This window comes from Pezoporus flaviventris, unplaced genomic scaffold (genome assembly GCF_033815535.1).
Source record: "Pezoporus flaviventris isolate CSIRO_AGI_PZ_B2104156 unplaced genomic scaffold, CSIRO_AGI_Pfla_v1 ptg000050l, whole genome shotgun sequence".
NCBI lineage: Eukaryota > Metazoa > Chordata > Aves > Psittaciformes > Psittacidae > Pezoporus > Pezoporus flaviventris.
The window spans coordinates 5,195,062-5,206,345 of NW_026892598.1; positions in this window are offsets into that span (position 1 = coordinate 5,195,062).

The following is an 11,284-nucleotide window of genomic DNA, read 5'->3' on the forward strand; positions in this document are numbered from 1 at the left end:
AACCGCAGGAGTGGGATCTCAAATACACAGGCAGGAGACCTGCTGTCATGCTGCAGCAAGCACACCCCATAAGAGGGTGGGATGGGAATGGCTGGGGGTGGGGAGGGGCTTTAGGGAGTGAAATTCAGGAGTGGGAGCAGGGAGCTGCAGCTGCAGCCACTGCCTTTGCTCCTCTACCCATCCTCGTGGGCAGTTTGATACTTTGCTCTGCTCACCAGCTTGGTCACGTAAATGATTGCAGCTGAAACTGACAAAGCAATAGTATCATAAGATTCAGTGTGATGGGAGGGGTCTGTGTGAATAGAAAACCAGCTTCAATACTCAGAGGGAGGGGCAGAGAGTGTGGAGAGGATCCTCCATGGCAAGAAAAGCCAACTGTTCACTGAAGAACTTTTACGCAAGCATCACCAACCCAGAAGATCCCAGCCACTTTGCCTGCAAGGCTGGATGCTCAATGTCATTCTTTCCATGTAAGCATCTTCATCACCCCTTTCTGAAGATCTCAATTTACCACATCCATCCCCACCTTCCTCTGGTGAATCAGCAGTAAAGGGTAAAGGATGGAAACAAAGACCACTGTGTGGAAAGTCAGTGTTGTAGCTAAAGACCAGCATTGACTAAAAACTCCTTTGGGACAGACTTGTTGGGGTCGGAAGTGACAGAGGGTCTCCTTCACTCTGGGAGCAGGCAGCAGGTGCTGTGTGGGCAAGGGGCAGGAAGGGGGTAGGTGTCCTACAGAAGTCACCATCGGCCTGGGAGAGCTCCAGACACCCACAGCAAGCACATGTGCACTTGCTGAGGAGCTGACCATGACTGTGCTCAAGACATTTCTTCCCAAAAGTCTACCTGAGGCTTAGGAAGGTACATGCTAGCCTTAAATGTCTGAGACAAGGAAACAGCCTGGTGAGCATCCCTCCTCATCAGAGGGGTATGGGCACTACAGAAAACTGCTTTCATCCTTGCCATTGGGAGGTCTTTCCACCAGCTCAGCAGGGCTGTGAGCAGGTTCTGGGAAGGAGGAAGGTGACTGATTCAGGGTTCCCCTTCCAGAACCATTCCTCTGCTCTGCCAAGGCAGCTGTGCACATGTTTTATATTCCCTCTTCACAGAGTTTACACAGCTCAGTAACCTTTGGCTGTTATTATTATTCCACTTTGGAAATCCCTCAACTAAAGTAAACACTTAATTGCATTAGCGGTTATTCCTGAGGCACATGGGGGCCTGTTGTTCTTTTTTAATCTAGTACTAGGAAGGCCAAAGTGGGATCTGATAGTAGACTGATAGTAGCAGTAGCCGTTGTTCCTGAAGCTAATGAGGGCCTGCTGTTCTTGTTTAGTCTAGTACTAGAGAGTCCAAGGTGGGATCTGATAGTACCCTGACAGCAGCAGTAGCAGCTGTTCCCAAGGCACATGGAGGCGTCTTGGTCTTGTTTACTCCGGTACTAGAGAGGCCGTGGTGGGAGCTGATACAGCCTCTTGATAGTGCCAGATAACAGAATAAAATACAACAAGCTCAAACTGCAGCCCTGAGATGTGTGGGTCACAAGTTAGGAAATAATCCCTACAGTGGAGATCAAGCAGCAACCCAGACCAGCAGGGAGGTGGGAGATCTCCATCATTGGTGGCCTATGTGCAGGGGTGCAGGTGGCCTGTCCAAGCCCTTCCACGCACAAGGTTTAGCGGGTCCACCAAACCAAGGTTTGGAGGAGCCCACCAACAGTGTGTTGGGTCCTGGGGACACAGGAGCTCTCATCTCCAGCACACATGGCACCTACCTTTCAAATGTGGTCACAGCCAGCACTCAACTACATGGACACCATGGGGCCACGTCCTGCAAACTGCTCCCACACCAACACTCAGGCTGGGAGCACAGCCCTGGTTGAGGGCTATCATGGGCCTTTACAATACTCTTCAATGCTTTTATTACCAAAAAACCTACACAAAAACTGATGGCCTCCAGTGCCACCACTGCAGAGAACCATGCTGTGTCACAGGTCCCAGGCATGGCCTGGCTCTTTGGGTCTGTACCAGAGGCAGAAGGTTATGTGGTGCTGTGGAAAACCTGTTGGCTGACACACCGCTTGATCTTCCCCCATGTGGTTTTTCAGTGGCATTCAAACACTAAGAGACGACAAAAACACCTCTTGCAAGCTGCTTTTGTCTTTTTCTGCTTTTTCGGTCAAGCACAGGCTTTCAGACCCTGCTGAAGGTCCTGCCTGCTGTCCCCCTCATAGAAGAGGTGGGGAAATTCTTCCTTGGGTGGAACTGGAGGGTTTCTGATGGCTGTTTGCCCTCACACTGGCCCCACAGCTCCAGCTATGTCTGAGACAGTCACACATTTGAGTCTGGGCTTTCCTGCTGTGTGTTGCAGGTGTCATGAAGTGGGCTACCTTTCTGCTGTCCCTGGTGTGTCCGAGGCTTCCAGTGCTACAGGAACACACGGGGGAGCTACTTCTCATTCCCTTCGGCAGGGGCTGTAGTGATAGGACAATGGGTAATGGGTTCAGACTTACACAGGGGAAGCTCAGGTTAGATATAAGGAAGAAGCTCTTTACTGTGAGGGTGCTGAGGCCCTGGCACAGGTTGCTCAGAGAAGCTGTGGCTGCCCCATCCCTGGCAGTGTTCAAGGCCGGGTTGGATGGGGCTTGGAGCAACCTGGTCTAGTGGGAAGTGTCCCTGCCCATGGCAGGGGGTTGGAACTGGATGAGCTTTAAGGTCCCTTCCAACCCAAACCATCTCACTTGTTGCCTCACGGTGTAGCCCCTGACTGCAGTTGTACTCACAAGCTGACTGGCATCCTGTGTCTGCGCTGCCTGCCCGGGATTGCTTGTTGCAGCGTGGACCTTTACCATGGCTATGCCTCCTGGTAACCACGGTGCTGTGTGCAGGCTCTCCATCTGCCTGGGCACTTGTGGCAGCAGGTCAAGCTGGATTACATCACATTACTCTTTCTCCATGTCTGCCAGGTGGCCTCATCTGACTTGTGGCCTTGGATTTGTCACCGCTCCTCCCAGCACCTGCCAGTTGCTGTTCTCAGCTGCCTTTCCTGGATTTTATGGCTGTTCTCAGCCTTACAGCTTCCTGCACTTGCACCAGTGTTTTAACTCCTCTTCTGCTGCTCCTCCCAGGGCTTTCGCATAGCAGCAAAGCGCCCCAAGCACCCAGGTAACTCAGAGCAAAGCACTGCCAAGCTCCGAGTCCACAGTCTGCCCGCCTGCTGCACAAACGAGCAAGTAAAAAAGAGGAGGGTAAGTACCACACTCATTTCCATCATTAGCTCTCTCCCTGCTCCAGATTTTTCTTTTACAGAGATGATGAGAGTCTCTGTTCTGCCTCTGCTCACCCTGAGGTGTATTCACAAGTAGAAGGGAAAAGGACTGATTTGTTCCTTTGGATGGAACAAAAGCCCCCACAGAGATGCAGGTGACCAAAGGTTTTCCTTTGGCTATAGAGGGGAACACCCCATCACACATGAGATTGTTACCCTGTGTAACCAGGGCAGGGAGCAGCTATCGCCACTTCCCATAAGTTTCGCCAGAATATCTGGGTTCACACCGCACATTTGGCTGTCTGCTTCCTCTTTATTGCTGTGGGTAAATACTCCCACGTGGCAGGCAGTGAGTAACGCTCACTATTTCATTGATGATTCAGAAATATCCTGGTGACACCACTGCATGCTGCGAGAGTGCAAGACAGGGTGAGTCCACGTGCGAGTCCTCCTGCCTGCTGACCTCCCCACCAGCACAGGGTCAGTCAGGACCAAGGTGGCATCGGTCTGGACAAGACTAGAGCTTCCCGCCAAGCCAGGCTGTGCGCCGGACCTCAGAGGTGCAGCAGGCTAGGGGTTCATCCATTGCACACCTTTGTCCCCTGCTTTAACTGCAGCTGGGCAGCAGCTGCTGCAGCTTGCCCCAGTCCATGGATACCTGTGTCTCCTCTCCTTTGGATGTTTGCCTCTGCCTGTTTGGACCTCTGGACTACAAGACATGCTCTGAGTGCATCTGTGGTATGCAAATGCCCTACAGCTCCTTGGCAGCTTAAGAACAGTGCTGACCTTTTTTCCATGTGCTCCCACATAAGGGATGGGTGTTTAAACCATCAGTGCAGCAGATAATACAGCAGAAAACCATGGATTTACATTTTCTCTAGTGAATGCTCAGCATGGGTAAACTAAGCCACCATGCTGGCATAAGGGAGGGGGATGAAGCTGTGTTGTCTAGGCTGGGTGGGCAGAACTCTCAGCTAGGTGGGCTGGGACTGCTGCATACTGCGCCCTCTTACTCTGAGCAGACAACAGTTTACCTGGATGCTGGCAGCAGGAGCAGGTGTATCTCTGTCCCAGACATGCCAGTGATCACTCTTGTTTATATTAGAAGTTGCACTCCCTGTGACTTAAAAAAAAAAAAAAGAAAAGGTCATATTCTGGAGCCTCTTTATCCCTGGAGTTTGTTTCTAGGTGAACAAACCTATATTGGTTTGTTCATCCTTAGTCTTTTTATACCTTCTGAGAACAGTGTTCCTAATTCCATCTTGTGTAGGACTGAATGCTGTCATCAGCCTGCATTTAGCACCACACTGGAGGAAAACAGGTAGCACATATGCTAGCTCTGCTCTTCAGAATGACAGCTGCTCTTGACAAATATTTGTGGAGGAGGTCCCTTGGCTTCTTCAGGAAAGGCCTGGTCTTCCCAGTCTGCCAGTTGCTAAAGCCCCCACAGCTACACTGGGATGAACCGATGTAAAGAGAGGTGCAGTGTAAGAGAATCAGGGAAGTATTTTTGTTCCTCCATGCACCGGGGGGATGTTATTCTGTAACACTGCATTTGCATGGATCGTTGGCAGCAGGGTCACCCAATTTTCCACGTTGCTGTTGGTAACATTCACACTTGTCTCCAGTTTCTTCTACTCATCCGGGGGTGCAGCATCCTTCTGAAGAAAAGTGGAGGAACAAAATGCTCTCCAATACACTGTTCATACAGTGACTGCAGGCACACACACTGATAAATGCTCTGCCTGTAGCTGAATTGCTAAAGAAGGAAGAAGCAGATCTTACACATAGATGCTAAAAGCAGAACTGTGCGCCCTTGAAATTGTTGGCTGCTTTTGAGTTCAGAGCCCACCTACTATGAAGTATCATTTTTCCCAAATGACCTATTAACTGCTTGGATGTGTACAAATTAACACCAGGAGTGAGCCATGATAGATACCATTGAACACTGAAACCCATCCTGTTTCTTCCAGCACATTCCTCCAGTTTCTGGTTTCTGTTCCTCTTAAAAGTTGCAGAGTGAATTTTGCAGTTTGCAAAGCAAAGTCCTCTCTGAAACATCTCATTTGTGTTGAGATAGAAATAGCCTCAACTCACACCTTTGCTTTATCTTTTACTTTCACATTATGGCTATACTGGCTGATCAGAGCAGAACCAGAAGGCTTGCCAACAGCTTAGTTTTGTGTGGCCAGTGCTAATGCAGAGTTTCTCCTCTGTGAACCTGTCAGACACAGAGTTAAACAGCAGCACCTAAACACACCTTTGTCTGTAACCTTCATCCCAGATTCTGCTCTGGAAAATACACTGTCCAAAGACCCAGCCAGGTCCTGGCACCTCTGGACATTCTTGCTGTTGTCTGTTCCAGGAGGCAAAGCAGTGCATAAGGAAGAAATGCACAGCTAATAATGACAAGCACAAAGTCTGAGCACACTTCTAGTGGGTTTAAGTTTAAACTGCTGTAACACATGATTTGGCCTCTATGTTATAAGAATTACTTCCCTGCCAAGGTGAGCACACAAAATGGGACCTGAGACACAGCTTAGGACACCCACTTAAAAAGATGCACACATGCATTAGTCAGAAGATTGGCTACAACTGAAAGGAAAGGGGGAGTCAGCCCTGTGGGGCTGGTAAGGAGGTCTAGGATCATACACCTTTCCTGTCACAAGTATGGGGCACCCTCTGTCTGCAGCAAGCAGGTTAGCAGATGCTGGGCTATGTCACTTCAGAGCTGCTTGGCACCCTTCCCAAGTTGCTGCACTGCGCAAAACCACTCCACAAAACCAACTCACTGCTGTCAGGAGAAATTAAAGAGGAGTTGTGCAAAAAGGCTTCCAGGTCTGTAAGACAATGTCAGGTGTGAGTCTTGCACTCCTCCAAACTTGGCCAGTTTCAAGCCTTTATTTCACATAATGAGCAGTGCATATTGTAGATGAAGTTTGTTGTCTGGTCTCTCGTGAGACTTCTTTCTGCAGACTTTCTGTCTCTTATTTGACTCTTCAGCACCTTGGCAGAAGAGCTCTGCATGCCACACAGGCAAGCGGTGGCCTCACAGAGCCAGATCCTGAGAGCAAGGGGCCATGCTGGGACATGTGGCAGGGTGACCTGCAGGCGGCATGGGGCCATGTCATTGCCTCTGTCTCCTGCCCTGTGGAAGTGCACTGCTCCACACCACAGCCCCTGCAACACTGGAAAACACCAGAGGAATGTGGCTGCATGGGGTGGCACTATGCCCCAGTGATGCTCACCCATCCATCTGCTTTTCATGGCCCAGAGTGTGGAAGAGACAGAGCAGGGGGTTTCAGACACCAGGGATATCCCTGGGGGTTTGCATGCCTTGAAGGAAGCAGTGAACTCAAGAGGGCTCCCCCCATCCCATTCCAGGAAGAAGCATCTGTCCTGCTGGCACACCTGGAAGCAGCATTTCCAATTCAGCCGCACTGAATTTACTCTAGAGCATAGCTGCACAGCACCACACACAGGCTGGAGCCCAGGGTGTGTGTGCATACATAAGGTCCGTCACCGCCACGCACACTCAGGGTCCGTCACCATCACTGCGGGTGCAGGGACCAGTAGTGGACACTTGTGAACGCAGGCACCCCACACTGGACAGGGTGCACAGCCCCACGGCTCCCCTACCACTGCCCACTAGCCCTCTTCACCCACTCCCCACCTTGCCTTCCTGCCTCTCATCTTCCCTGCTTCCTGTACACTCTGTGCTCATCCCAGGCACTGCTTTCAGGTTGTGGGGATGTGCAGTGCATGTTCTTTGCTCCTGTGAGCAGCCCAAGGCTGTGGGCTTCACCCCAGTGCAGTCCCAGGCTGGACACATGTGCAGAGCTGCTGCTATCCCCAGGGATGTTCAGGGCTACCGCAACCACACTGAAGAGTGGGGTAACAAACACAAACTGCGACTTTTCCTAGAGAAGCCAGCATCACTCATGGTAGGAGAGTTGTTGGCAGGGCTGTGCTTCTTTGTACCCTCCCTGGCCAGAAAAGCACTTGTGACGCTTGGCGAAGACATACTCAGAACATCTCCTGCACCTCTGTTGTCCCAGCAACCATGTTTTGCTGTGGGACAGGGCATTTCCATGTGGATACACCCCTGCAGTGCTGGTAGTGACCACATGCTGCTCTTCAGGGGGAAGTGGTTGCCCCATGGCAGCAGTTGGCTGAAACTGACCTCAGCGTGGACCTGGAAAGCCAAATCACACTGAAACAAATCCTTCCTTGAGCTGCAGGATTGATAAACCCCTGTTTGGCACATATTCACATCCTTCCCGGGGTTCTGCCATGCTCCTCAAGAACTTTGCTTTTCTTCCAAGAGAAGAAGGGTTTACAACCACTCTCTTCCTGCTCATACAAATGTCGTGCTACATTACCAACAAACTTATACTCTGTTGCACCCTGATGGCTCGTTTCAGCAAGTATTTGGGATGTTTATGATCTCTTCCAACTGCCGAGTTTGATTAAAATCAGACTTACAAGTTATTAGCTATGATAGGTGGACAGATCTATTCATGTGCAGCAAAACAGTATAGTTACCCAGCAGGTTTTTGGAGGGAGAAGGAGACTAAAAATTAGCTTCACCAAAAGAATATCACCCCCACAATGAAGCCAGGGAGCTAAATATGGTTCAGGTATGACTAAAAAAGTAAGATCTCCAAGGACTCTTCAGAGGTTGCACTGGGTGGAGATTGCAATGGTGAAAAGCTGGAAAGGGTTCATGTGCAGTGTGCACAGCTGGACCTTGCCCAAGGATTTGCACGTATTCACATTTCCTTTAAGGTCTGTGTCTTTATTTCCTCATTCACAGGTACTGTAGGACATCTGACCTCTGTAACAAAAAAAGGTGTGCAACTACATAATTAGATGTAGATACCCATATTTACCCATACATACATGGCTGCATGCTTGTGTGTGTCCAAGAGTACAAATGATTGATCCCTGACTGCAACAGAGGCTTCCTTCATCACAAAGCCCCTCTCTACTTCCAGATATGTAGGAGCAAGATGGAGGTCCTGTAGGAAAAACGTCAATATTTTCATACCATTCACACAAAACATAGCAGGCGTTCATGGCAGGGTGCCACAAAGAACCTGTGGAAAAATGTGCTGGACACTTCCTGTCCCTCTGGCGTTTGTGTGAACAGTGTGTTGCAACTTCTTTTGCTATTGCTAGCTAAACTTAATAAGTGACGTACATAGCAGTGTCACAGGAAATTTACCTTAAGTCACAGTTGAGATCTGACTCTCAGTGCTCCGCAGGGAACTTCCCCTACAAGTGCCCAGTTCAAAGCTGAAAGAAAGGCAGGAGATTTGATTAGCACAAGTCCAGGTATTTGCTGGCAGCATGAAACATGGGAACTCTGGACTGATTTGCGAGTTCTGAGGACCAGATTATCTGCTGAGAGACGCATTGCTGGGTTGCCTCCTGCTAACTGATTCATAAAAGATGTCTGGAGAGCCTGGATGCTTAAAACTGGGTTTGCTCATTGAAGTAGGCAATTTATGAGCTGGTCTTTAGCTGAATGTTGACTGAGAATATCAGCAGTAATGGCATTAGTGTCATGGACACCAGCATTTTCATTGTGATGCTTACAACATCAGGTTTAACTGAAGCGCAAGGTGATTATTTGATTTACTTGACCTTGTGGAAGATGTCAGAAAGAACCAAGAAATGTGTAAATGAACAGAAAAGAGGAAGCAGATTTTTCTGTTCAGGTGCCTTGACTGCAGGATAATTCTCCTTGAGCTTCCTCATGGCAGAGATGATGCCCTTCTTTCAAAGGAGGTTTCAGGGGGTTAGTAAAAGTCACTTAGGAAGTGCAAAGAGACACTCAGACCTGAAGTCAGATCCTTGTCCTGCCAGAAACAGGAAATTCCTTTGCCTCAGAGCAAGGTAGATTTGTCGAGATTCACAAAGATCACTGAACATTTCAGCTTGTAAAGATGAGTGCATCCTCCCACTGATGGCAACAGCCATACTTCCTGGGCATTCTCTTCCTGTTTCTGCTCTCTTATCACAAACTGAGACTGTGCCCTGCTGGTTTTCACCATGGTCAGTAGTAAAAAGGTATATGTGCTTGCTTGTGTGTAGCATTGAACAGCTATAGTCCATGGGACCAGATAACAAAACATCAATCTGGCAAGGTCCAGCTGGTTCAAACCTCAGTACAAACCAAGAGAAACACCTGCAGCATCTGATCTCATGAAAGAGTGCCAGTTTTGAGACTGAGGAACAGCAGTGTTGGCAGAGGTCAAAGGATGGGACATGGTATGCTTCTTCAAAGACCACAGACGGCATGCTAGCCTGGAAGAGTACTTGTGAGCAGTCACTGAACAAGCACTGAAGGAGCATCCAAACTCCTGGAAGGGAGCCCAGCTCCACAGACCAGCACTTTGGCGGCCCACCAAGCAGCACTGGAGGCCACTGAGATCAGCAGACCACAAGGGCTGAGGGCAGTGGGAGTGCTGTGTGTGTGTGTTGGGAAGTAGTTTTAACCAATGAGAAGAGGGTAGATTCACTTCTCCTTTCAGAGACTTGGCTTTCATGAGACCAAGTAAACAGTAACATTAAATAGTAGCGTTAAGGACTACTGGCAGAGGTCCTTATTTGTCGCGCTTGAAAACCACTTGAGTGTCACCGGGTGTCCCTGAAGCACTGTGAGGCCCATGGGGCTAACCAGATAGATGCAAGGCTGCCAGACCAGCAGGATTTTGCCTCATCAGCTGTCAGCCTCACCCCGTGACTCACCAATGCCCATTGACTTCTCTCCAGCCAGCCAGGAGCAAGGTGCCTGCAGCACCAGGGTGAGTACTGAATTCCTGGCTGTCACCTCACACGTGAGGGCAACACTAAACGTTCTCACCATTGCTGCTGCTGGTTGAGACAGGGTTACAGGACAGTTCCAAGGAGGCTTCTTTCCATGCTGGTGAGCTTGCCACTCGTAAGAGACACATATAACTTTGAGGGATGCTGGATGGTGCGCAGACCTGCTTGCCCAGGCTCTTCTAGTGACTTGATGAAGGACACAAGGAAACTCCTGCCTTAGGAATGTGGGGCAGCTCTGGGACAGGGCACCAGAGAGGTGGAGATCCCCATGCTGGACAGCATTCAAGGCTCAGAGGGATAAAACGCAGCTGGTTTTATCTGCTGCTGGCAATAGTCTTGCTCCAAGCAGGATGTTTGGCAGGAGACCTGCAGAAAGCCCTGCCGCTGGCACTGCTGGGGTCCTGTGATTTATTCAACAGGAAGGTGGTCCTGGCCTTTTTCATTTGGCAGAAAACACATTGAAACAAGCTCCACTGAGCTGACAGGAAACTACAGTTTACACTTAGCTGTGCCTAGTGAAGTCTACCTGCAACCCTCCAAGAGGCAGGAGACCAAAGACAGCCTGCGCTATCTCGCAGCAGCTCCCAGGGACCTCTTAGCGCCTTCTGCTATAGCCCAGCGGTTTTCCATGCTGCTAGGGACCTGCACGAACCTGCAGCCACCGTTACCACGCGGTATTACCGGGAACCACGCTGGAGAGCCAGCTAGAAGGGAGCGGTGAGCTCCCAAGGACCAGCGCTGGCAGGGTCAGGCGAGGGGACTGCGACGGGGATGCCGAGGCGGGGCTGCCGAGGAAGGGAATGCCGAGGTGAGAATGTCGGGGGAGGGGGATGCCGGGGACGAGATGCCGGGAGGGGGGATGTCGGGAGGCGGATGCCGAGGAGGGGAGATTGCCGGAGGGAGAGATGCCGGGCTGGGAGATGACAGGAGAGGATACCACCGGTGGGGAGAGGCCGGGGCGGAATGCGGTGGGGAATGCAGGGGGCTATGCCGGGGGAGGTGGGGGGATGCTGTGGGGTATGAAGGGGAAGATGCGGTGGGATATGCCTGGGGGGGGGGGGGGGAATGAGGTGAGGGATGCAGTGGGAGAAGCCGGGGAGGGGATTCGCGGGGAGATGCGGTCGGGGATCCCGGAGGGAGGTGCGTGGGGGATGCCGGAAGGGGGATGCTGGGAGGGTACTGG